A 27,859-nucleotide genomic window follows, 5' to 3' on the forward strand; every position below is an offset into this window, starting at 1 on the left:
GAGAGAGAGGACAAGAAGAAGAAAGCAATGGAAGAGGGGGAGGACAAGAGGAGGAAGGAGAGAGAGGAGAGGGGGGAACCAAAGATGGAAAACAGGGAGAGAGAGGCCAGAGAGGGAGGACAAGAGGAAGAAAGGGAGGGAAGAGAGGGAGGAGAGGAGGAAGAGGCAAAGGAAGGAGGGGAATGAGCGGTGAAGGAGGATGGAGAGAGGAGGGAAGAGCCATCCCCAATTATGAGCCCCAATAATGAATAAAGGCCCATTGTGGAGTGAATGGTTATTATTATATTTATTATTATTCATCTTTATGTACACAGGGTGGGTTGGCTGAGCATGTGTGCTCTTCTGCAGCAGTGCCCTGTCAATGGCCAGTCAGTCAACTTCTGCACTTTCCTTGTGTGGTAAAAATAATAAAACTGCTGCATTTTCCACATCAGTGGAAGAGTTGACCTCTTTGTGGTGACTACTTTATTGTCATATTTCTTCTTCAAAAAAGTTACAAAAGAACCACTGGATTGTCATATTTGTATAAAGTATTATCTTGTTGAATAAAAATTTGGTAATCTTTATAATGTCACAGTGTAACACTGTTAGAGAGAGAGAGAGAGAGAGAGAGAGAGAGAGAGAGAGAGAGAGCGGGAGTGAGAGAGAGCGGGAGTGAGTGAGAGAGGGAGAGTGTGTGTATGTGTGTGTGAGAGCGAGAGCTTTAAGTGTTTTGTAAATTCGTGGTATTGTAATTAGTCCCTATCATAATACCATGCTAAATCGAAATCATGCGGGACGCATTAATTTTTTTATTTTAATTTGTAATTTTTGCCATGTAGCTCTACATTTTTTTTTACATTTTTCCACAATGTAATTATTGAACTGAGAATGAACAGCTACGCTTGTAGCTGAAGACATGTTCTGGAACGTACGGTAAGTGGGTACGACAAGAAAGCTAACAACTCAGCAATGGACACGTATTTATTCCCGTATCCAGAAAAAAAAAACATACATTGTAAACAATAAATAAATAAATAACCAAAAAACGCTTGGAAAACGTCCAAAACCAAATAAAAAAACGGTTATGGCTCAAAAAGGCATGCCAATCGTCGGCGAGGCCGCCGCTGTCCACAGTTCTGACTGCTTCACGGAGAACAGGACCTGGCGACGGCCAGCGACGGGAAGTAATAACGAAACTAATCTAATAACGACACTCTACAAGCAACTGAATGAATAGGCTACTACAAAAAAGTTAAAGAAAAATGATTATCGTCGTGCTTTTCCCGACGAGGATCAAAGAACACTAGTGTGACAACTTTAAGATGAATACATTATTTTGCGCAGAAATTGCGCTATGACGTCACAGCATAGGTCAAACAATGGCTTAACTTCCAAGACCGCTGACCAAAAATCATTATATGAAATTGCAGCCTAGTGTTTACTTGCTTGCTAAAGAAGACTAAGATTAATTATCTGAAGGAAGACTCCTCTGTCCACCCTAAAGTGAAAATGTGAGTTTTGAAAGTATTACATTGGCTATAATGATCAATGGCTCGTACCTAGCTACTTTAAAAGCTAATTCGCTTGCATAGTAGCTTGGAAACGTACAAAATTGTTAAAGTAACGATACTGACGTGATATCATTAACCGTGTAAGCTAATGAGGCATGCGTTACGTCTTAGTACGGGGGGGCAGATAGCTAAGGGCAACTAATAAGTAATGCCAAAAAGGTAGGCTTCAAGATGTGATTTAAAAATTGACACTGTCGCTCAGAGAGCAGAGAGCAACACGATGGCGCATAGAAAGAACTATCTTCTGGCTTCCCCCTTCGCCTTGGACGGGAGCGAGACGGCCAAAGCGGACCAGGAACGGCCGGGAACCTCCTCTCGGAACAAAGGTGTGTCTGTGTGTGCTAGCATGTTAGCACTAGAGCGCTGCACCTACGAAGGTGTGTGTGCGTGTTAGCACGTTAGCGATAGAGCGCTGCACCTACGAAGGTGTGTGCACGCTAGCACATTAGCGATAGAGCGCTGCACCTACGAAGGTGTGTGTGCGTGTGTGTGTGTGCTAGCACGTTAGCGATAGAGCGCTGCACCTACAAAGGACTGTGTGCACTAGCATGACATAGATAAACATGACAGATGCAGGGTTCATCCATGATTAACGCAGGGTGTTTATTTCCGCAGGGCTGCTGGCCCCCACACGCAAATCCTTCAAACGGTCCGTCAAGCGCAGCGACCGCCAGGAGCTGAGCCTCATGGGGATCCATGAGGTACTGCACACTCAGGGAGCATCAGCCAGCGTGCCTCGTTCTGAACCGGGCCCTGTGTCACGGAGCAGTTAGGGTTTGGGTTGAGGTTCGGGTTCGGGTTGAGGTCAGGGTCAGCATTAGGGTTGAGGTTGAGGTCAGGGTCAGGATTAGGGTTGTATGCCGGGTTCTTCCCCATTGCAGTCCCGTGCACCTGGAGAAAATGTCTGGAGCCGAACTCAAAATCATTTCGTGTCAGACCGAGCTCCAGAAGGGAAAGAAGGGCCTCGTCCGGTCTAGTGGGATCAGGGTATTTGACAAAGATCTGTCTCACTGCCTTTAGACCCAATTGAGTATCTATGTTGGTATACAACAAATCTATATCAATGGAGAAGAGCATCACTCCAGGTGGGACATCTATTGTTTTGATCTTGATTACAAATTCATATGTGTCCTTCACATAGCTAGGGTGTTTCTGGGTTAAGGGATGTAAGAAAGAGTAAATGTACTTTGCTGGTCGATACGATTAGCTTCCACCATCGGAAACGATCGGTCGACCAGGGGGTATCTCTTGAGGAACCGTCCACATCCTAGGATCCTTATGGATCTTCGGAAGGAGATAGAATTTCCGTGGGCGTGGAGGGTCCGAGCCATACAAATAGTATTTTTGTTTAGGGGAGATATATTTATTCTCATACAGCTCTCTCACAATTTCACGAACCCTACTCTGCGTCTCCAGTTGTAAAGAGCGAGCCAGAGGTACATAATGTCTAGCATTATGCAGTTGTCTATTTGCCTCTGTAAGGTATTGGGTTTTATCCATAATGACTATCTTTGATCCCTTATCTGCAGGTTTTATTACTATGTCCTGGTTTTGTCTTAATTTATTTAATGCTTGTCGTTCTTCCCTTGATAAATGATCCTCTCCCACAGTCCTATAAGTAACTCCCTTGAGTCCTTGAGTGTCACACCTAATTTGATTTTTTTATTGGCTCAGGAACTGAGTTCCACTTAGGTTCCCACTTAGAGGGTTCAATGAACAATTTCGGGACAGGATCTGTGGTGTATGCAAACTGATCTAATAATTTTAGACGTCTGTGATACTTGTAAAGGTCTCTAGGAAGACAGTCTTTGTCCACTCCTAACGGCGTTGGAATAAAAAAGAGGCCCTTCTTCGGATTCATGCAAAGTGCAAGCAAGGGATAATGTTCAATATATTCGATTGTGTCGGGGTGAGTGATCTCGGTCCCCCAACCAAGGTTGAGGTTATGGTTAGGGTTAGGGTTAGGGTTAAGGTTAGGGTTAGACAGCTCAGTGGGATCTCCAGAGGCGAGCTTTTCTGCCTGGAGGCAGGCAGTTCCGGGGTCTGACCCCAGGGAGCACTCTCTTCCCTCAGACTCTGAAGGTGGAGAAGCTGAATGTGGAGAAGCCGTCCCGTTTCCTCCGCCCCCTGCAGAAGCCGCGCCTGGTCCCTGAGCACCTGCCCGAGGTTCGGCTCTTTGCATCCAAAGCCACTTACAGTTGATTAGACCGAGCAGGGGACAATGCCCAAACTAAATTGTTCAAGTAACGATACTGACGTGATATCATTAACCGTGTAAGCTAATGAGGCATGCGTTATAGTACGGGGGGGGGGGGAGGGCAGATAGCTAAGGGCAACTAATAAGTAATGCCAAAAAGGTAGGCTTCAAGATGTGATTTAAAAATTGACACTCACTCAGAGAGCAGAGAGCAACACGATGGCGCATAAGAAGGACTGTCTTCTGGCTTCCCTCTTCACCTTGCAGGGGAGCGAGATGGCCAAAGCGGACCAGGAACGGCCGGGAACCTCCTCTCAGAACACCGTGCACTGTCAGACAGAGTACCGCGAGAGTGAGACCCAAACGGACCCCTACACGCCCAAATATATCCCACGACCTGGGACCCCTCCGGAAGTCCTGAGCCTCGCCTCTTTGAAGACGGGTAACGCACCGCCCCCACATGTACACAGAGGAATACTCACTTTAAAAATAATCAGTATAAAATTTAAACAATAATCGACTCGTACAATTGATCCAATTTCAGGTGAATTCTGATTTTAATTAACACTGAACCCGACCTGGGTGCAAATAATACTAGTTTTGGATTCAAATACATTTCTGTGCTGTATTGATCTTGCCTGGTGCATTTGAGCCTGCAAGGAGTAGCAGTTACACTTTTGGGATAATTTAATTTGTTCCAATACATCAGGCAACCTTAGTCGGGTATCCAAACAAATACTATTTGAACCCAGGTCTGCACTGAACATATGAAAGGACCCACTGAACTCTCTTACTCTCTCTTCCCCCTCTCTCTCCCCTCTCCATCTCCCACCTCTCTCCCCTCTCCCCCCTCTATACCTCCTTGTCTCTCTCCCCTCCTTTCCCCTTTCCCCCACTCTCCTTCCCTCTCCGCTCTCTTTCCTCTCTCCCCCTGACTCTCCCTCTCTCTCCCCTCTCCTTCCCTCCCCCCTCTCTCCCCATCCTTTTCCCTCTCTCTCTCCTCTCTCCCCCGACTCTCTCTCCTCCCTCCCCCCTCTCTCTCCCCCTCCTTTCCCTCCCTCTCTCCTCTCTCTCCCCCTGACTCTCTCTTCTCTCTCTCTCTCTCGCTCTCTCGCTCTCTCTCTCTCTCTCTCCCCCCCCCCCAATAGGGCGTGGTCTCCCCGCGGGTCTGAAGGAGGTGCAGAACCTGGAGTTTGCGCGGAGGAGGCGGGACCTGGAGGCCCGGCTCCCGCCCTTAGATGACATCACACAGCGGGCCAAGAGGGTGAGGATGATGATGGAGATCGAGCGGGAGAGGTGGAGCCACCGGGAGAGAGCGATCCAGAAGTGAGTCAGACACCACACCTGGGATCCTGCATGAACAGCACATTACAGCTCTGTATTTTGTAACATTTTTCAGCTAAATGTATTTGTTCTCTGGATCGTGAGGCCTGGTGACGCGGAATCGTAGAGGTGGTGTAGTCGTGCTTCATGTCCTCACCAATTTGCGCATTCCCAAAATACTAGAAATGCATTTGTGCAAGTTGATTGGAAAGAACCCAAACCCCCCCCCCCCCTACTCACCACCCGCCACCCCCACCAAATTTGCAAAAGCACGGGGAACCAGATCACCAGAAAACTAGAAAAGCAGTCACACACCACCCACCATTCTCCAGTCGTGTCCCCAGCCCCGTTAGCCACAGCGCCCCCCCACCCTGCCCTGCCCCGCCCGCAGGGAGCATGATGCCCGGCTGCAGCAGCTGACCCAGCAGCTGTTGGAGAGAGAGACACAGTGGCAGCACAACAACCTGAAGCGGCTGGAGAGCCACTTCGCTCCACGCTACCAAGAGATGGCCGCCAGGATCGAGAAACTGCAAAAGAACTACTGCTCCTGTGAGTGTCTAACACAGTACACCCCACTAACATCCTCTACACAAGGTCTACTGCTCCTGTGAGTGTCTAACACAGTACACCCCACTAACATCCTCTACACAAGGTCTACTGCTCCTGTGAGTGTCTAACACAGTACACCCCACTAACATCCTCTACACAAGGTCTACTGCTCCTGTGAGTGTCTAACACAGTACACCCCACTAACATCCTCTACACAAGGTCTACTGCTCCTGTGAGTGTCTAACACAGTACACCCCACTAACATCCTCTACACAAGGTCTACTGCTCCTGTGAGTGTCTAACACAGTACACCCCACTAACACAAGGCCTACTGCTCCAGAGTGCCTGACACAGTACACCCTACTAACAAACTACCCCTACAGTCACGCAACTAACAAACATCCTATACACAAGGTCTACTGATCCTGTGAGTGTCTAACACGGTACACCCCACTAACATCCTCTACACAAGGTCTACTGCTCCTGTGAGTGTCTAACACAGTACACCCCACTAACACAAGGCCTACTGCTCCAGAGTGCCTGACACAGTACACCCTACTAACAAACTACCCCTACAGTCACGCAACTAACAAACATCCTCTACACAAGGTCTCCTTCTCCCATGAGTGCCGTCTGTCACATTCCTAACAAATTCCTCCTCCGTCTGTTTCTTGGTGACGGAAGTTTTGACATTTTCTCTCCCTCATCATGACAGAAGTGTTCCCCTTGTGACGTGGGCACCGACATTCACTTAATTAAGATTTGCGAAGATGAATCCAGTTATACAGTCACAGGTTTGGATGGAGTAAAAAGGTGTAGGAGGTTGGGTGGAGGGTATGCGGGCAGGCTTAGGCCTCTGTGGGGTATGTGTATGCGACACAGCCCTGTGACACGGTGTCCCTCTCTGGTTCCAGCTCTCAGGCGGCTGGAGAACAGCAGGCGCGGTGTGGGGGGCATGCCGGACAAGCGTGCGACCATGAAGGAGTACTCGGCCCAAGTCCAGCGCATGTGCGGCCCACGCCCGCACAAGAGCCAGACCCCGGAGCTAAACGCCCTGCTGCAGGCCGTCAAGGCCAAGTACCTGGGCAGCTACGAAGGTGTGTGTGTGTTAGCACGTTAGCGATAGAGCACTGCACCTACAAAGGTGTGTGTGTCTGTGTGTGCTAGCACGTTAGCAATAGAGCACTGCACCTACGAAGCTGTGTGTGTGTGTGTGCTAGCACGTTAGCGATAGAGCGCTGCACCTACAAAGGACTGTGTGTGCACTAGCATGACATAGATAAACATGACAGATGCAGGGTTCATCCATGATTAACGCAGGGTGTTTATTTCTGCAGGGCTGCTGGACCTGGAGGCGAACATCCCATCCTCAGTGACAGAGCTGTGCATCAAAGCCCCCACACCCAAAACCTTCAAAGGGTTCCTCAACCGCAGCGACCGCCAGGAGCTGAGCCTCATTACGATCCATGAGGTACTGCACACTCAGGGAGCATCAGCCAGCGTTCGCCTCGTTTAATACCAATTATCTAGAGACATCGGGCATCTTTTCCTTTTGTATTTAGGTTAATGGGATTTCTTTTTCAAAGAAAAGGAATGGACAATAAGCCAAATGAATGAAATGCTTGATAAGTGCTCGTTGACAGGGGCATAAATTCATGATATGCCAATAAATTTAATATATATTTATACACACACAGTCCAGCCCTGAGATTTCATTCCACTTCATTTAGACCATTGGGCAAAATAGTTTTTAATTTTTGAATTCAATATCTTTCAGTGGCTGATCTCTGGGCTCTAGACCACCCTACCCCAGACTCAAGTCCTGTAATCATTACATTTTCCTTTCCAAGTCTTCGAAAATGCACATAGTTCTGTCATTTTATCCGATCGATCTATGCAGTATATGTGTTGTTTTAACCGTGGTAGTAATTTGTTTTTTGTCTGTCCAATGTACAGTTTGTAACAAATTCTACATTCTATTATATAAACTAGATTTTAAGATTCAAGCTGATTGCCAGACTGGAGCGCTGAAATCCTTCTGTTTAGTAATAATATACTTTATAGATCTAAAATGTGTATAATTTTTTTGCAGTTTCCTACTATCTAATGAAGCATGAACCAACAAATCCTTTAAATTGTTATTCCTTTTAAAAGCTGTTATAAATCTGAACTCTGACAAAGGGTCAGTAGCGTCCTGTAGTTCTTTAAAATGAGTTCTCACGTAGGAATTCAATTTTAGTGAGACCGAGAAAGTGGTCAGACCTCGTACATATTCTACTAAACCTTATTAGTTGGGATTTTATGATCCCCCTATAAGTATGTTTAGGATGGTAACTCATTTTATGCAACAAGGCGTGAGTATCGGTTGGTTTGGTTACTCTCATCCCCAGACGATCCTCCCCATTGTCCCCCCTCATCATAAAAACGTCCGTATCGTGGAATTCAATCTTTTCCCTTTTCAAATTATACTTTACCGTAATTTAGTTATGATGTCCATTCAAAACGCAAATAAAGTCTTCAAAGTCAGACTGCGAGTAGCACCAAACCCCAAAAATGTCATCCAGGTACCGAATGTACAATGAGGGGATCTTAGAGATAGTTTGCTCCCAATCCGCCGTATAAATGTTGGCATATGCCGGAGCAAACTTCTTCCCCATTGCAGTCCCGTGCACCTGGAGAAAATGTCTAGTGGGATCAGGGTATTTGACAAAGATCTGTCACTGCCTTTAGACCCAATTGAGTATATATGTTGGTATACAACAAATCTATATCAATGGAGAAGAGCATCACTCCAGGTGGGACATCTATTGTTTTGATCTTGTTTACAAATTCATATGTGTCCTTCACATAGCTAGGGTGTTTCTGGGTTAAGGGATGTAAGAAAGAGTAAATGTACTTTGCTGCTCGATACGATTAGCTTCCACCATCGGAAACGATCGGTCGACCAGGGGGTATCTCTTGAGGAACCGTCCACATCCTAGGATCCTTATGGATCTTCGGAAGGAGATAGAATTTCCGTGGGCGTGGAGGGTCCGAGCCATACAAATAGTATTTTTGTTTAGAGGAGATATATTTATTCTCATACAGCTCTCTCACAATTTCCCTACCCTACTCTGCGTCTCCAGTTGTTTATTTAATGCTTGTCGTTCTTCCCTTGATAAATGATCCTCTCCCACAGTCCTATAAGAAACTCCCTTGAGTCCTTGAGTGTCACACCAAATTAGATTTTTTATTGGCTCAGGAGTCCCACTTAGGTTCCCACTTAGAGGGTTCAATGAACAATTTCGGGACAGGATCTGTGGTGTATGCAAAATTATCTAATAATTGAAGACGTCTGTCATACTTGTAAAGGTCTCTACGAAGACAGTCTTTGTCCGCTCCTAATGGCGTTGGAATAATAATAATTCTTCGGATTCATGCAAAGTACAAGTAAAGGATAAGTTCAATATATTAGATTGTGTAGGGGTGAGTGATCTCGGTCCCCAACCAAGGTTGAGGTTAGGATTGAGGTTTGGGTTAGGGTTAGGGTTAGGGTTAGGGACAGGGTTAGTGCTAGACAGCTCAGTGGGATGTCCAGAGGCGAGCTTTTCTGCCTGGAGGCAGGCAGTTCCGGGGTCTGACCCCAGGGAGCGCTCTCTTCCCTCAGAAGCTGAAGGCGGAGAGGCTGAATTTGGAGAAGCCGAAGGTGGAGAAGAAGCCGTACCGTTTCCTCCAACCCCTGCAGACGCCGCGCTTCCCTGTCCTGGTCCCTGAGCACATGCCCGAGGTTCGGCTCTTTGCATCCAAAGCCACTGACAGTTTATTAGACCGAGCAGGGGACAATGTCCCCTGGAGCAATGTGGGGTTAAGGGCCTTGCTCCAGCTTATCATGGCTACACTGGGGCTTGAACCACCAACTTCTGGGTCCCAGTCAAGCACCTTAGCCTGAGGCTGTACCCCCACTTTAATCCCCCTCACGCTTTAAAAATGTAAGTGTTGCTTATGAAGGCTCTATGAAGCATATGAAAAGCCTCCATGAACACATAATGGCTTCATAAACCATACATAAGCAAATGTCATACTTCATAAAGGGAGACACAACACCTTCTTATGCAACACATTATACCAAATGTGACATAACCAAGGTCATCTGGCTAAAGGCTAAATGTTACAAAGGGTGATTTAGGCTGCTAGGCTAACGCATACTAAAATTAACACATTTACATATGCTTCATAAAGCTGTCATAAGCAACACTTTTTTTTGTGTTTTTTAAGTGTGACCTAGACTTTTATTTTGAATGGTCTGGACGTAGAATCACAGAACCTCCTCTGCTAGCTTGTATCAGTGATGTATGCTAGCGCTGTTGTTGTTGTCTGATACTTGATATAATTGACTGTTTTATTGCAGGATGATGAGGAAGATGATCTGCCCGTCATCTTCCTACAGAAGGCCCTGAAAGGAATGTCTAATATGATCATGGTGAGTTGTGCATAAACATGGAGGAGAAAGACTCAGCGCACGAGCAACAACCACAGGCCCTTCAGTGACCTTGATGTTAATACAGTACCTTTCATACATAATCTAGCAGGGTGTGTGTGTGTGTGTGTGTGTGTGTGTGTGTGTGTGTGTGTGTGTGTGATTGGATTGGGTGCAGTGTGTGAGAATGTTCAGAACTTTTATAACTCCACTTTTGCGTGAGGCTTACTGTGTGTGTGTTTATATCTCTGGGGTTGGGTGTGTATCTGTAAAGACTTGAGGGCATATCTGTGTGTGTGTGTGTGTGTGTGTGTGTGTGTGTGTGTATTTGAATGGATTTATTTCTCCACTTTACTCAGATGTACGACGAGAAGGAGAGGCGCAAGGACCTGATCAAGGAGCTGCGCAGTACTCACGCTCTCCAGCAGGAGGACCAGGAGCTGCAGCAGGCTGAGAAACAGAACATACTGGCCCTGCAGAGACAGAGAGAGCTACACAGACACAAGGTCAGAGAAAGAAGTTCTGATGAACTGAGTTACCCACGTGCCCCTGTCCCAGGTGTTAGAGAAACTCAGTTACCCACGTGCCCCTGTCCCAGGTGTTAGAGAAACTCAGTTACCCATGTGCCCCTGTCCCGGGCATTAGAGAAACTCAGTTACCCACGTGCCCCTGTCCCAGGCGTTAGAGAAACTCAGTTACCCACGTGCCCCTGCTCCCGGCATTAGAGAAACTCAGTTACCCACGTGCCCCTGTCCCGGGCATGAGAAACTCAGTTACCCACATGCCCCTGTCCCAGGCATTAGAGAAACTCAGTTACCCACGTGCCCCTGCTCCCGGCATTAGAGAAACTCAGTTACCCACGTGCCCCTTCTCCAGGCGCTGGCGGCGAGGGCCCTGCTGGCAGGCCTGGCCGGGGGCGTCATCGCCGACATGCTGGACTTCCTGTCCAAGGAGCCCCAGCAGCAGCAGGAACAACAAGGGCACTGACTGGACTGAGTGACTGACTGAGTGACTGACTGAGTGACTGACTGACTGACTGAGTGACTGACTGACTGACTGACTGACTGACTGACTGACTGACTGACTGACTGACTGACTGACTGACTGAATAGGTAGGTAGGTAGGTAGGTGGCTGACGGACTGACTGACTGACTGAATGACTAGGTAGGTAGGTAGGTAGGTTGCTGACTGACTGACTGACTGACTGACTGACTAGGTAGGAAGTTAGGTAGGTAGGTCGGTGGCTGACTGACTGACTGACTAGGTAGGTAGGTAGGTAGGAAGGTGGCTGACTTACTGACTGACTGACTGACTAGGTAGGTAGCTGGGTAGGTAGGTGGCTGACTTACTGACTGATTGACTGACTAGGTAGGGAGGTAGGTAGGTTGCTGGCTGATTGACTGACTGGCTGACTAGGTAGGTAGGTAGGGAGGTAGGTAGGTCTCTGGCTGACTGACTGATTCGTAATAGTCAGTCAGCCACCTACCTACCTACCTACCAACCTACCTAGTCATTCATTCAATCAGTCAGCCAGCGACCTACCTACCTACCTACCTAGTCTGTCAGTCAGTCCGTCAGCCACCTACCTACCTACCTACCTACCTAGTCTGTCAGTCAGTCAGTCAGCCACCTACCTACCTGACTGACTGACTAGGTAAGTAGGTAGGTAGGAAGGTGGCTGACTGACTGAATGACTGACTGACTTACTGACTAGGTAGGTAGGTAGGTAGGTAGGTGGCTGACGGACTGACTGACTGACTGACTGACTGACTAGGTGGGGAGGTAGGGAGGTAGGTAGGTAGGTGGCTGACTGACTGACTAGGTAGGTAGGTAGTTAGGTTGCTGGTTGACTGACTGACTGACTAGGTAGGTAGGTAGGTAGGTAGTTGGCTGACTGACTGACTAGGTAGGTAGGTAGGTAGGGAGGTAGGTAGGTAGGTAGGTGGCTGACTGACTATCACAAATCAGAGACCTACCTACCTACCTACCTAGTCAGTCAGTCATTCAGTCAGTCAGTCAGCCACCTACCTACCTACCTTGTTGGTCAGTCCGTCAGCCACCTACCTACCTGACTGACTAGGTAGGTCAGTAGGTAGGTAGGTACGTAGGTGGCTGACTGACTGACTGACTCGGTAGGTAGGTAGGTAGGTAGGTGGTTGACTGGTTTGGGGTTATGGAGGTTGAGTTATGGAGGTTTGGGGTGATGAGGGGTTGGGTTACAGAGATTGGGTTATGGAGGTTTGGGGTTATGAGGGTTTGGGTTATAGAGGTAATGGAGGTTGGGTTATGGAGGTTATGGAGGTTGAGTTATGGAGGTTATGGAGGTTGGGCTATGGAGGTAATGGAGGTTGGGTTATGGAGGTAATGGAGGTTGGGTTATTGAGGTAATGGAGGTTGGGTTATGGAGGTAATGGAGGTTGGGTTATGGAGGTAATGGAGGTTGGGTTATTGAGGTAATGGAGGTTGGGTTATGGAGGTAATGGAGGTTGGGTTCTGGAGGTAATGTGCCTGCAGGCTGCAGGAGAAGCGACTGGCCCTGCTGACTCAGGTGATCACCCAGAGGGAGGAGCGACAGCAGCAGCTGCTCGTCAAACACCTGGACTCGCACTTCGCCCGGCGACAACGCCAAAAAGAAGCCAAGATCAAGAGGATCCGCCAGGACTACATCCTGTGTGAGTATTGCTGCCCTTCATCCCTGGTCCTGCATCCTCCTCCTCAACCCCCTCGTCTTCCTCAGCATGCAACTAGAGTCAAAAAGTATGATGAGAAAGTTTGTACCTTTCAGGCACCTGTCAAATGCACATACCGGCATGGCCTAGTGGACTACAGAGTCATTCCTGGACCCTCCTCTTACACTCCAACCTAGGTCTAGACCAGCGCTCAACTCCGCATCCTGCAGGACTTTGCTTAAACCGTGCGCTACACCACCTGATTTCAGTAATCAGCGTATTACCCGAACCAGGCAAGAAAAATAATGAACTCAGACGGTGTAGCGCAAGGTAGGAGCAAATACCTGCAGACACTTCGGCCCGCAGGACGTGGAGTTGAGTAGCGCTGGTCTAGACCAATCTGCTGCTGAAACAAGCAGTATCATTGTCTCTCCACATACACTGCCAGCTGCGCATTGGTAACTCTGGAAATTTGACTGTGCAACTGCTAGCTGAATATTAAAGGGTGATATGATATTAGAGGATATATATTAAAGCTCCTCTGGCCCTCAGCGATCAGGCGGCTGATGGAGAAGAGGAGGAACGTGGAGGGAAAGCTTCGGAGGAGCGGGGTGGTGGAGCGGTACTGCAGCTGTGGCCCGCAGGTCCACTACCCCGGCTCCGCGATGGGCCGCCTCCCCCACGGCGACTCCGACCGCGACAGCGTCACCAGCTGGCTCCAGAACACCTACGAAGGTTTGGGCTTACCGTACCAAGATTTGGGTATCGGAAAGTTTGGGTTTGCCGTACGAAGCTTTGGGTTCAGGGAGGTTTGTGTATATGAAGGTTTGGGTTTATGGGATATATGTTTGTGTGCACAGAGGTTTGGGTTCAGGAAGGTTTGGGAATACAAACGTTTGGGTTTACGGTACAATGGTTTGTGTGTACAGAAGTTTGGGTTTAGGAAGCTTTGGGCGTACAGAGGTTTGGGTTTAGGAAGGTTTGGGTTTACGGTGGTTTTGGTTTTCCGTTCCGTTTACGAGGGTTTGGTTTTATGAGGGTCTGGATTTGACAAAGTTTTTGGTTTACAAAGGTTTGGCTTGACGAACGCAGCATTATTAACTGTGGTTCTGCTGCTGCTGGAGTCCACCCTGCCACCGTCCGTCACAGAGCCCTGTATCCGGGCTCCCAAACCCCGCAGCGGGAAAGGGTTCGTGAAGCGGGCGGATCGCAGGGAGATGGAGCTGATCAGGACACACGAGGTACTGTTACCCCCAGTGAACTCATCCAGGTGCCTGAGACAGGCCTACAGACAGGTGTGTCAGAATTAGGTTTACTCACAGGGAGGAAAACATAACTGACTCCAGATCTGTGCGACTGCGGGTTTGCGTATGTGGGCATTGGCTGGAGTGTGCTGAGACTAGGGGAGGTAGACTCTGTACCCTAGAGAATGACATCTACTCAGTGTCAAGAGAACACGTGACGAATGAATGCCTGAGACATGATATCCTAGGAGGTAAATGCGCTGCTCATCTGGGAATCCTGTAAATAAGCAAATAATGTTTCTGCACCATGAAGGGGCGACTTTAAACTGAAAATGAAGTTTCTCCGGGGACCAAGTCTGGACCCGTGAGCCCTCGCCTCAGGTGTCTGAAACAGACAGGTGTGTCGAGGCTCTGTTGCCAGGGGTGACACAGGTGTGTTCCTCTCAGGAGCTGAAGGAGAGGAAGACGAAGGTGGAGGAGAAGAAGCCGCTTCGCTTTCTGTATAAGATCGAGAAGCCTGCACCTCGACCTCCGACCCCCGCCATCACACCCCCTCCCGCAGTAAACCGCTTTATTTTTATTTCTGTCTGCATGTCCAAACTCAGTGTGCTCCTGCACCATTAGCTTTTGTGAGTAATGGCTTTAACACATTACCGGCTCCAGGGGTTGGAGGAGGAGCTTCCATTACACAACATTACAGGCATTTAGCAGACTGATTTATCCAGATTGACGTACAACAAAGTATGTCGGAAAGACCGCAGACATGCTGATAGTGATTCTGGTTTTGTATGTTATTTCTCCACTTTACTCAGATGTACGACAGGAAGGAGAGGCGCATGGACCTGATCCAGGAGCTGCGCAGTACTCACGCTCTCCAGCAGGAGGAGCAGGAGCTGCAGCAGGCTGAGAAACAGAACATACTGGCCCTGCAGAGACAGAGAGAGCTACACAGACACAAGGTCAGAGAAAGAAGTTCTGATGAACTGAGTTACCCACGTGCCCCTGCTCCCAGCATTAGAGAAACTCAGTTACCCACGTGCCCCTGTCCCAGGCATTAGAGAAACTCAGTTACCCACGTGCCCCTGTCCCAGGCATTAGAGAAACTCAGTTACCCATGTGCCCCTGTCCCAGGCATTAGAGAAACTCAGTTACCCACGTGCCCCTGTCCCAGGCATTAGAGAAACTCAGTTACCCACGTGCCCCTGTCCCAGGCATTAGAGAAACTCAGTTACCCACGTGCCCCTGCTCCAGGCATTAGAGAAACTCAGTTACCCACGTGCCACGTGGCCGACATGCTGGACTTCCTGTCCAAGGAGCTCCAGCGGCTGCAGGAGGAGCGGCGGATCCACGCCTTCACGCTATTGGCCGAGAGGCACCGGCGCATGCGCGAGGCCGAGGAGAGCGGCAGGAGACAGGCGGAGGAGACGCCGGCGGGAGGAAGACGAGATCTTCAGACAGGTGCGCCAGCCTTCCCTCCCTCCCTCCCTCTCTCCCTCCCTCCCTCCAGTTCCCCCTCTCTCTGTCCCTCTTCCCCCTTTTTCTTTCTCTCCCCGGGGGAATGGAGAAAAGTGAATAAGGCAAATGGAATGTCCTTGCTCTTTACTAAAAGATGGCTCTTTTTCAATCGGGTCAGGCAAGGAACAAGGAGAAAAGATCACACCCTCCTCCCTCCGATTGGTCAGTGTGTTCATAAGATCACACCCTCCTCCCTCCGATTGGTCAGTGTGTTCATAAGATCATGCCCTCCTCCCTGCTGATGAGCCTCCCCTGTCTCCCAGGTGGTCCTGGTGCACCAGGCCACAGTAGACCTGTACCTGGAGGACGTCATTCTGTCCTCCATCGAGAAGACCGCAGATGAACAGGCCAGAGAGGAGATACACAAGATGGCTGAAGAGATCAATGACATTGCCTACGCCATGGAGGAGAGGTACGCTCCGTTACAGATGATACAAGATGATACGAAATTACCTTGTGGAAAGAAAGCCTGCTGGCTTATGTGCTGATTCTCACTGACTGCGTTTGGTCCTGCAGTCTGACGAATGTGAGGTCTGAGGAGATTGTGGCGGAGCTGGTGTACAGCTTCCTGATCCCTGAAGTGCAGAAGACCACCGTCAGGAACAGGGGTGAGTGTGTCCCCATGAACGCAGTAAAACCACACAGTCCCCACAAACATACTAAAACCACACAGTCCCCACAAACATACTAAAACCACACAGACCCCACAAACATACTAAAACCACACAGTCCCCACAAACATACTAAAACCACACAGTCCCCACAAACATACTAAAACCACACAGTCCCCACAAACATACTAAAACCACACAAACAGGTCTAGACAGAATGTATAGATATAGCTGAACATCTGAGCCGAGTCAACGTCTGAGCCAACAAGAGTAAATATTTACAGTTTCTATTATTATTATTATTATGGTTGTAACATTAAACATTAATTCTCCCCCCCCCCCCCCACCAGTGAAGGCCACCCCACCGACGGGGTGGGGGAGGGGGAGGGGGGAGACTCTGCCTCCGCTCCTGAACTGCCAGATACGGAGGAGGAGGAGTGGAGCGAGGGAGGAGTAAGAGAGGAATGAGAGAGAGAGGAGAGAGAGGACAAGAAGAAGAAAGCAATGGAAGAGGGGGAGGACAAGAGGAGGAAGGAGAGAGAGGAGAGGGGGAACCAAAGATGGAAAACAGGGAGAGAGAGGCCAGAGAGGGAGGACAAGAGGAAGAAAGGGAGGGAAGAGAGGGAGGAGAGGAGGAAGAGGCAAAGGAAGGAGGGGAATGAGCGGTGAAGGAGGATGGAGAGAGGAGGGAAGAGAGGAGGGAAGAGCCAGCCCCAATTATGAGCCCCAATAATGAATAAAGGCCCATTGTGGAGTGAATGATTATTATTATATTTATTATTATTCATCTTTATGTACACAGGGTGGGTTGGCTGAGCATGTGTGCTCTTCTGCAGCAGTGCCCTGTCAATGGCCAGTCAGTCAGCTAACTTCTGCACTTTCCTTGTGTGGTAAAAATAATAAAACTGCTGCATTTTCCACATCAGTGGAAGAGTTGACCTCTTTTTTGGTGACTACTTTATTGTCATATTTCTTCTTCTTCAAAAAAGTTACAAAAGAACCACTGGATTGTCATATTTGTATAAAGTATTATCTTGTTGAATAAAAATTTGGTAATCTTTATAATGTCACAGTGTAACACTGAGAGAGAGAGAGAGAGAGAGAGAGAGAGAGAGAGAGAGAGAGAGAGAGAGAGAGAGAGAGCGGGAGTGAGTGAGAGAGGGAGAGTGTGTGTATGTGTGTGTGAGAGGGAGAGCTTTAAGTGTTTTGTAAATTCGTGGTATTGTAATTAGTCCCTATCATAATACCATGCTAAATCGAAATCATGCGGGACGCATTCATTTTTTTATTTTAATTTGTAATTTTTGCCATGTAGCTCTACATTTTTTTTTACATTTTTCCACAATGTAATTATTGAACTGAGAATGAACAGCTACGCTTGTAGCTGAAGACATGTTCTGGAACGTACGGTAAGTGGGTACGACAAGAAAGCTAACAACTCAGCAATGGACACGTATTTATTCCCGTATCCAAAAAAAAAAACATACATTGTAAACAATAAATAAATAAATAACCAAAAAACGCTTGGAAAACGTGCAAAACCAAATAAAAAAACGGTTATGGCTCAAAAAGGCATGCCAATCGTCGGCGAGGCCGCCGCTGTCCACAGTTCTGACTGCTTCACGGAGAACAGGACCTGGCGACGGCCAGCGACGGGAAGTAATAACGAAACTAATCTAATAACGACACTCTACAAGCAACTGAATGAATAGGCTACTACAAAAAAGTGAAAGAAAAATGATAATCGTCGTACACTAGTGTGACAACTTTAAGATTAATACATTATTTTGCGCAGAAATTGCGCTATGACGTCACAGCATAGGTCAAACAATGGCTTAACTTCCAAGACCGCTGACCAAAAATCATTATATGAAATTGCAGCCTAGTGATTACTTACTTGCTAAAGACGACTAAGATTAATTATCTGAAGGAAGGATCCTCTGTCCACCCTAAAGTGAAAATGTGAGTTTTGAAAGTATTACCATTGGCTATAATGATCAATGGCTCGTACCTAGCTACTTTAAAAGCTAATTCGCTTGCATAGTAGCTTGGAAACGTACAAAATTGTTAAAGTAACGATACTGACGTGATATCATTAACCGTGTAAGCTAATGAGGCATGCGTTACGTCTTAGTACGGGGGGGGCAGATAGCTAAGGGCAACTAATAAGTAATGCCAAAAAGGTAGGCTTCAAGATGTGATTTAAAAATTGACACTGTCGCTCAGAGAGCAGAGAGCAACACGATGGCGCATAGAAAGAACTGTCTTCTGGCTTCCCCCTTCGCCTTGGACGGGAGCGAGACGGCCAAAGCGGACCAGGAACGGCCGGGAACCTCCTCTCAGAACACCGTGCACTGTCAGACAGAGTACCGCGAGAGTGAGACCCAAACGGACCCCTACACGCCCAAATATATGCCACGACCTGGGACCCCTCCGGACGTCCTGAGCCTCGCCTCTTTGAAGACGGGTAACGCACCGCCCCTACATGTACACAGAGGAACTTTAAAAATAATCAATATAAAATTTAAACAATAATCGACTCGTACAATTGATCCAATTTCAGGTGAGTTCTGATTTTAATTAACACTGAACCCGACCTGGGTGCAAATAATATTTGTTTTGGATTCAAATACATTTCTGTGCTGTATTGATCTTGCCTGGTGCATTTGAGCCTGCAAGGAGTAGCAGTTACACTTTTGGGATAATTTAATTTGTTCCAATACATCAGGCAACCTTAGTCGGGTATCCAAACAAATACTATTTGAACCCAGGTCTGCACTGAACATATGAAAGGACCCACTGAACTCTCTTACTCTCTCTTCCCCCTCTCTCTCCCCTCTCTATCTCCCACCTCTCTCCCCTCTCCCCCCTCTATACCTCCTTGTCTCTCTCCCCTCCTTTCCCCTTTCCCCCACTCTCCTTCCCTCTCCGCTCTCTTTCCTCTCTCCCCCTGACTCTCCCTCTCTCTCCCCTCTCCTTCCCTCCCCCCTCTCTCCCCATCCTTTTCCCTCTCTCTCTCCCCCGACTCTCTCTCCTCCCTCCCCCCTCTCTCTCCCCCTCCTTTCCCTCCCTCTCTCCTCTCCTCCTTAGATGACATCACACAGAGGGCCAGGATGATCGAGCGGGAGAGGTGGAGCTACCGGGAGAGAGCGATCCAGAAGTGAGTCAGACACCACACCTGGGATCCTGCATGAACAGCACATTACAGCTCTGTATTTTGTAACATTTTTCAGCTAAATGTATTTGTTCTCTGGCTCGTGAGGCCTGGTGACGCGGAATCGTAGAGGTGGTGTAGTCGTGCTTCATGTCCTCACCAATTTGCGCATTCCCAAAATACTAGAAATGCATTTGTGCAAGTTGATTGGAAAGAACCCAAACCCCCCCCCCTACTCACCACCCGCCACCCCCACCAAATTTGCAAAAGCACGGGGAACCAGATCACCAGAAAACTAGAAAAGCAGTCACACACCACCCACCATTCTCCAGTCGTGTCCCCAGCCCCGTTAGCCACAGCGCCCCCCCACCCTGCCCTGCCCCGCCTGCAGGGAGCATGATGCCCGGCTGCAGCAGCTGACCCAGCAGCTGTTTGAGAGAGAGACACAGTGGCAGCACAACAACCTGAAGCGGCTGGAGAGCCACTTCGCTCCACGCTACCAAGAGATGGCCGCCAGGATCGAGAAACTGCAAAAGAACTACTGCTCCTGTGAGTGTCTAACACAGTACACCCCACTAACATCCTCTACACAAGGTCTACTGCTCCTGTGAGTGTCTAACACAGTACACCCCACTAACATCCTCTACACAAGGTCTACTGCTCCTGTGAGTGCCGTCTGTCACATTCCTAACAAATTCCTCCTCCGTCTGTTTCTTGGTGACGGAAGTTTTGACATTTTCTCTCCCTCATCATGACAGAAGTGTTCCCCCTGTGACGTGGGCACCAACATCCATCCATCCATCCATCGTCACCCGCTTATCCGGAGTCGGGTCGCGGGGGCAGTAGGCAAAGCCGGGTATTCCAGGCGTCCCTCTCCCCAGCAACGCATTCTAGCTCCTCCTGGGGGATCCCGAGGCGTTCCCTGGCCAGGAGAGATATATAATCTCTCCAGCGGGCTCTGGGTCTCCCTCGGGGTCTCCGCCCAGTTGGACGAGCCCGGAAAACCTCCAAAGGGAGGCGCCCGGGAGGCATCCTGATGAGATGCCCGAACCACCTCAATTGGCTCCTTTCGACGCGAAGGAGCAGCGGCTCTAATCCGAGCTCCCTCCGGATGTCCGAGCTCCTCACCCTATCTCTAAGGCTGAGCCCGGCCACCCTACGAAGGAAGCTCATTTCGGCCGCTTGTATACGCGATCTCGTTCTTTCGGTCACTACCCAAAGCTCGTGACCATAGGTGAGGGTTGGGACGTAGATCGACCAGTAAATCGAGAGCTTCGCCTTCCGGCTCAGCTCCTTCTTCACCACAACGGTCCGGTGCAACGCCCGCATTACTGCTGACGCTGCACCGATCCGCCTGTCGATCTCACGCTCCCTTCTACCCTCACTCGTGAACAAGACCCCGAGATACTTGAACTCCTTCACTTGGGGCAAAGACTCGTTCCCAACCCGGAGGGAGCAATCCACCGTTTTCCGGCAGAGAACCATGGCCTCGGACTTGGAGGTGCTGACTCTCATCCCGGCCGCTTCACACTCGGCTGCAAACCGCTCCAGTGCGTGCTGAAGGTCACGGTCCGATGAAGCCAGCAGAACCACATCATCTGCAAAAAGCAGAGATGCGATTCTGAGGTCACCAAACCGGACACTCTCCTCACCTCGGCTGCGCCTTGAGATCCTGTCCATGAATACCACAAACAGGACCGGTGACAAGGGGCAACCTTGGCGGAGTCCAACACCCACCGGAAACGTGCTTGACTTTGTGCCGAGAATGCGGACACAGCTCTCACTTTGGTTATACAGGGACCTGATGGCTCGTAACAACGGCCCCGGTACCCCATACTCCCGCAGTACACCCCACAGGGTTCCCCGGGGGACACGGTCGAAAGCCTTCTCCAAGTCCACAAAGCACATGTGGACTGGATGGGCAAACTCCCATGACCCCGCCAGCAACCCTGCCAAGGTAAAGAGCTGGTCCACTGTTCCACGGCCAGGACGGAAGCCACATTGCTCCTCCTGAATCCGAGGTTCGACCGTCGGTCGGAGCCTCCTTTCCAGTACCCTAGAGTAAGCTTTCCCAGGGAGGCTGAGGAGTGTGATACCCCGGTAATTGGAGCACACCCTCCGGTCCCCCTTCTTGAAAATGGGGACCACCACCCCGGTCTGCCACTCTACAGGTACTGTCCCCAATCTCCACGCGACACTGAAGAGGCGTGTCAGCCAAGACAGCCCAACGATGTCCAGAGCCTTCAGCATCTCAGGGCGAATCTCATCTACACCCGGCGACTTGCCACTGAGGAGCTTTTTGACTACCTCAGCAACTTCCGCCAGGGATATAGGTGCAGATTCCCCCGAGTCTTCAGGCTCTGCCTCTTCCACAGAGGACGTGTTGTTCGGGTTCAGGAGCTCCTCGAAGTGCTCTTTCCACCGCCCGACAATATCCCCAGTCCGGGTCAGCAGTTCTCCTCCCCTGCTGAAAACAGCCTGAGACAAGCCCTGCTTTCCCTTTCTGAGTCGTCGGATGGTTTGCCAGAACTTCCTCGAGGCCAACCGAAAGTCCTTCTCCATAGCCTCCCCGAACTCCTCCCATACCCGGGTTTTTGCTTCAGCGACTGCCGAAGCTGCAGCCCTTCTGGCCACCCGGTACCTGTCTGCTGCTTCAGGGGACCCCCGGGCCAGCCAAGCCCGAAGGCCTCCTTCTTCAGCTTGACGGCACCAACATTCATTTAATTAAGATTTGCAAGATGAATCCAGTTATATAGTCACAGGTTTGGATGGAGTAAAAAGGTGTAGGAGGTTGGGTGGAGGGTATGCGGGCAGGCTTAGGCCTCTGTGGGGTATGTGTATGCGACACAGCCCTGTGACACGGTGTCCCTCTCTGGTTCCAGTTCTCAGGCGGCTGGAGAACAGCAGGCGCGGTGTGGGGGGCGTGCCGGACAAGCGTGCAACCATGAAGGAGTACTCGGCCCAAGTCCAGCGCATGTGCGGCCCACGCCCGCACAAGAGCCAGACCCCGGAGCTAAACGCCCTGCTGCAGGCCGTCAAGGCCAAGTACCTGGGCAGCTACGAAGGTGTGTGTGTGTTAGCACGTTAGCGATAGAGCACTGCACCTACAAAGGTGTGTGTGTCTGTGTGTGCTAGCACGTTAGCAATAGAGCACTGCACCTACGAAGCTGTGTGTGTCTGTGTGTGCTAGCACGTTAGCACAAGAGCACTGCACCTATGAAGGTGTGTGTGCACTAGCATGACATAGTCAGGTCCATAAGTATTGGGACATCGACACAATTCTCATCTTTTTGGCTCTATACACCACCACAATGTATTTTAAATGACACGAACAAGATGTCCTTTAACTGCAGACTTTCAGCTTTAATTTGAGGGTATTTACATCCAAATCAGGTGAACGGTGTAGGAATTACAACAGTTTGTATATGTGCCTCCCACTTTTTAAGGGACCAAAAGTAATGGGACAAACTAACAACCATAAATCAAACTTTCACTTTTTAATACTTGGTTGCAAGTCCTTTGCAGTCAATTACAGCCTGAAGTCTGGAACGCATAGGCTGGGTTTCATCCCTGGTGATGCTCTGCCAGGCCTCTACCGCAACTGTCTTCAGTTCCTGCTTGTTCTTGGGGCATTTCCCCTTCAGTTTTGTCTTCAGCAAGTGAAATGCATGTTCAATCGGAATCAGGTCAGGTGATTGACTTAGCCATTGCATAACATTCCACTTCTTTGCCTTAAAAAACTCTTTGGTTGCTTTCACAGTATGCTTCGAGTCATTGTCCATCTGCACTGTGAAGCGCCGTCCAATGAGTTCTGAAGCACTTGGCTGAATATGAGCAGATAATATTGCCCGAAACACTTCAGAATTCATCCTGCTGCTTTTGTCAGTGGTCACATCATCAATAAATGCAAGGGAACCAGTTCCATTGGCAGCCATACATGCCCACGCCATGACACTACCACCACCATGCTTCACTGATGAGGTGGTATGTTTTGGATCATGAGCAGTTCCTTTCCTTCTCCATACTCTTCTCTTCCCATCATTCTGGTACAAGTTGATCTTTGTCTCACCTGTCCATAGGATGTTGTTCCAGAACTGTTGTTTGGCAAACTCCAATCTGGTCTTCCTGTTTTTGAGGCTCACCAATGGTTTACATCTTGTGGTGAACCCTCTGTATTCACTCTGGTGAAGTCTTCTCTTGATTGTTGACTTTGACACACATACACCTACCTCCTGGAGAGTGTTCTTGATCTGGCCAACTGTTGTGAAGGGGGTTTTCTTCACCAGGGAAATAATTTTTCTGTCATCTACCACAGTTGTTTTCCGTGGTCTTCTGGGTCTTTTGGTGTTGCTGAGCTCACTGGTGCGTTCTTTCTTTTTAAGAATGTTCCAAACAGTTGATTTGGCCACGCCTAATGTTTTTGCTATCTCTCTGGGTTTGTTTTGATTTTTCAGCCTAATGATGGCTTGCTTCACTGATAGTGACAGCTCTTTGGATCTCATATTGAGAGTTGACAGCAACAGATCCATCCATCCATCCATCCATCCATTTTCTGAACCCGCTTATCCTGATCAGGGTCGCAGGGGGGCTGGAGCCTATCCCAGCATACATTGGGCGAAAGGCAGGAATACACCCTGGACAGGTCGCCAGTCTATCTCAGGGCACACACACCATTCACTCACACACTCATACCTACGGGCAATTTAGACTCTCCAATCAGCCTAACGTGCATGTCTTTGGACTGTGGGAGGAAACCGGAGTACCCGGAGGAAACCCACGCAGACACGGGGAGAACATGCAAACTCCGCACAGAGAGGCCCCGGCCGACGGGGATTCGAACCCAGGACCTCCTTGCTGTGAGGCGGCAGTGCTACCCACTGCACCATCCGTGCCGCCCCACAGCAACAGATTCCAAATGCAAATAGCACACATGAAATGAACTCTAGCCCTTTTATCTGCTCCTTGTAAATGAGATGAGGGAATAACACACACCTGGCCATGGAACAGCTGAGCAGCCAATTGTCCCATTACTTTTGGTCCCTTAAAGAATGGGAGGCACATATAGAAACTGTTGTAATTCCTACACCGTTCACCTGATTTGGATGTAAATACCCTCAAATTAAAGCTGAAAGTCTGCAGTTAAAGCATATCTTGTTCGTTTCATTTCAAATCCATTGTTGTGGTGCATAGAGCCAAAAAGAGGAGAATTGTGTCGATGTCCCAATATTTATGGACCTGACTGTATATAAACATGACAGATGCAGGGTTCATCCATGATTAACACAGGGTGTTTATTTCTGCAGGGCTGCTGGACCTGGAGGCGAACATCCCATCCTCAATGACAGAGCTGTGCATCAAAGCCCCCACACCCAAAACCTTCAAAGGGTTCCTCAACCGCAGCGACCGCCAGGAGCTGAGCCTCATGAGGATCCATGAGGTACTGCACACGCAGGGAGCATCAGCCAGCGTGCCTCGTTCTGAACCGGGCCCTGTGTCACGGAGCAGTTAGGGTTGAGGTTAGGGTAGAGGTTAGGGTTTCAGGGTTAGGGTTGAGGTTAAGGTCAGGGTCAGGGTCAGGGTCAGGGTCAGGGTCAAGGTTTGGGTTAGGGTTAAGGTTAAGGTTAAGGTTAGGGACAGGGTTAGGGTTAGACAGCTCAGTGGGATCTCCAGAGGCGAGCTTTTCTGCCTGGAGGCAGGCAGTTCCGGGGTCTGACCCCAGGGAGCGCTCTCTTCCCTCAGACTCTGAAGGTGGAGAAGCTGAATGTGGAGAAGCTGAATGTGGAGAAGCTGAATGCGGAGAAGAAGCCGTCCCGTTTCCTCCGCCCCCTGCAGAAGCCGCGCCTGGTCCCTGAGCACCTGCCCGAGGTTCGGCTCTTTGCATCCAAAGCCACTGACAGTTGATTAGACCGAGCAGGGGACAATGCCCCCTGGAGCAATGTCGGGTTAAGGGCCTTGCTCCAGCTTATCATGGCTACACTGGGTCTTGAACCACCAACTTCTGGGTCCCAGTCAAGCACCTTAGCCTGAGGCTGTACCCCCACTTTAATCCCCCTCACGCTTTAAAAACATAAGTGTTGCTTATGAAGGCTCTATGAAGCATATGAAAAGCCTCCATGAACACATAATGGCTTCATAAACCATACATAAGCAAATGTATGCTTTAAAAAGGGAGCCATAACACCTTCTTATGCAACACATTATACCAAATGTGACATAACTAAGGTGACCTGGCTAAAGGCTAAATGTTACAAAGGGTGATTTAGGCTGCTAGGCTAATGCATGCTAAAATGAACACATTTACATATGCTTCATAAAGCTGTCATAAGCAACACTTTTTAAGTGTGACCTAGACTTTTATTTTGAATGGTCTGGACGTAGAATCACAGAACCTCCTCTGCTAGCTCGTATCAGTGATGTGTGCTAGCGCTGTTGTTGTTGTCTGATACTTGATATAATTGACTGTTTTATTGCAGGATGATGAGGAAGATGATCTGCCCGTCATCTTCCTACAGAAGGCCCTGAAAGGAATGTCTAATATGATCATGGTGAGTTGTGCATAAACATGGAGGAGAAAGACTCAGCGCACGAGCAACAACCACAGGCATTTCAGTGACCTTGATGTTAATACAGTACCTTTCATACATAATCTAGCAGGGTGTGTGTGGGTGTGTGTGTGTGTGTGTGTGTGTGATTGGATTGTGTGCAGTGTGTGAGAATGTTCAGAACTTTTATAACTCCACTTTTGCGTGAGGCTTACTGTGTGTGTGTTTATATCTCTGGACACGCTGGGGCTTGGGTGTGTATCTGTAAAGACTTGAGGGCATATCTGTGTGTGTGTGTGTGTATTTGAATGGATTTATTTCTCCACTTTACTCAGATGTCCGAGGAGAAGGAGAGGCGCAAGGACCTGATCCAGGAGCTGCGCAGTACTCACGCTCTCCAGCAGGAGGAGCAGGAGCTGCAGCAGGCTGAGAAACAGAACATACTGGCCCTGCAGAGACAGAGAGAGCTACACAGCCTTGGGTTCCCCAGGATGTTCAAACACACAATATATCATCACAAAAAAATATGTTTTAACCTGTTAAGTCCTAGCCATATTTTAAAAAAAAACGCCTAAAAAGACATACCCAAAGTAAATGAAGAATTGCTCCACAATAGTAAGGTTCATATGCATGTTCTTGGTGTCTATGGACATCTAGGGACCTCAGAGATGTATTCCCAATGTGTGAAAAGATTGTGACTGTTACTATGCCTGAGTAAATTGGAATAAACCAAAGGAGAAATGTGAAATTTCTATCCTCGCCTGTTTTTCCCCCCTATCTGACAGAGGATAACACCATGCCAACAATGATTCCATGTAGACTGATGCCATTGTTCACCTTCAGCAAGTCCTTGACTACAAATGTACCACATTTAGGTAGAATTTGAGCAAAGGGCAAAGCCTCCACAAAGGTTTTAGTAAGGATACTACCAGGCGGACACTCAATTTGGCACAATTTGGCACCAAAGTGTGCCAACTGGGTTATTTTCCACTTCCAATGGAAACTGGCTGGAAAATACAACTTATGTCCATTACAGGAGTCTATTGCCATCTACCGGAGCTTTTGGATATTGCACAGCCTTGTGCACAGAATAATATCAATTAAGTGGAATGTTTGCATTTGCTGAAAGCCTCAAAAGACAGGAAATTTAAATTATTAGCTCTAACATCAGCCTACTCTCTATAGTTTTTACATCAGGAGGTTCAATTAATACTTGACAGACCATTATAAATACGCATTCAAAATAAAACACTTGGCTTAAAGAATCTTCTCGGCCCACTAGCTGTTTAACAGTCCCCATTTCTTCTACACGGCTGCCATCTACTGGCAAGAAGTGGTATTATTCCTTTTTTCTTGGTTGAACTTGGAGTTTTCCCAAAGGGTTTGTTTTTCATCCTGCATTAACCGCTGCACTGAGCATGCCGACCGTGAACATCCAGCCAGAGTCACATCCCGTCTGTAGTTCTTCACCCAGGCTGTGCCCATCTGAACAGTGAGGCCCATATTCACCCAGGCTGTGCCCATCTGAACAGTGAGGCCCATATTCACCCAGACTGTGCCCCATATTCACCCAGGCTGTGCCCATCTGAACAGTGTGGCCCATATTCACCCAGGCTGTGCCCCATATTCACCCAGGCTGTGCCCATCTGAACAGTGAGGCCCATATTCACCCAGGCTGTGCCCCATATTCACCCAGGCTGTGCCCATCTGAACAGTGAGGCCCACATTCACCCAGGCTGTGCCCATCTGAACAGATAAAGATGATTCTATGGCTGCGGCTGCTTTCTGAATGGACACTGGGGCCGTGTGTGTTACAGCACGCTCGCCTCCTATTGAGCGGACCAGTTGTATAAAAATGATATTTGTATATTCAATAGGAGGCAAGACCGCAATTCGGACATGGTGACATGAGCCCTCCAATCACAGCTGAGGGCCTTCAACTGCAGGCTATCGCACCCTCCAATCACAGCTCAGTTCTTCGGGATCATAGCCAATCACATCTTCAGGAACACAAGGAGGCCGAGGTTTTGAAAAGAGAGAGGAGAG

The 27,859-nt window shown here is 48.8% G+C and overlaps 1 pseudogene; it reads left to right on the forward strand.

The window, feature by feature from the left end:
- Positions 1-1,773: 1,773 nt before the first annotated feature.
- LOC133123679 (uncharacterized) lies at positions 1,774-26,561 on the forward strand (annotated as a pseudogene).
- Positions 26,562-27,859: the final 1,298 nt, after the last annotated feature.

This window comes from Conger conger, chromosome 3, assembly GCF_963514075.1.
Source record: "Conger conger chromosome 3, fConCon1.1, whole genome shotgun sequence".
NCBI classification, from domain to species: domain Eukaryota; kingdom Metazoa; phylum Chordata; class Actinopteri; order Anguilliformes; family Congridae; genus Conger; species Conger conger.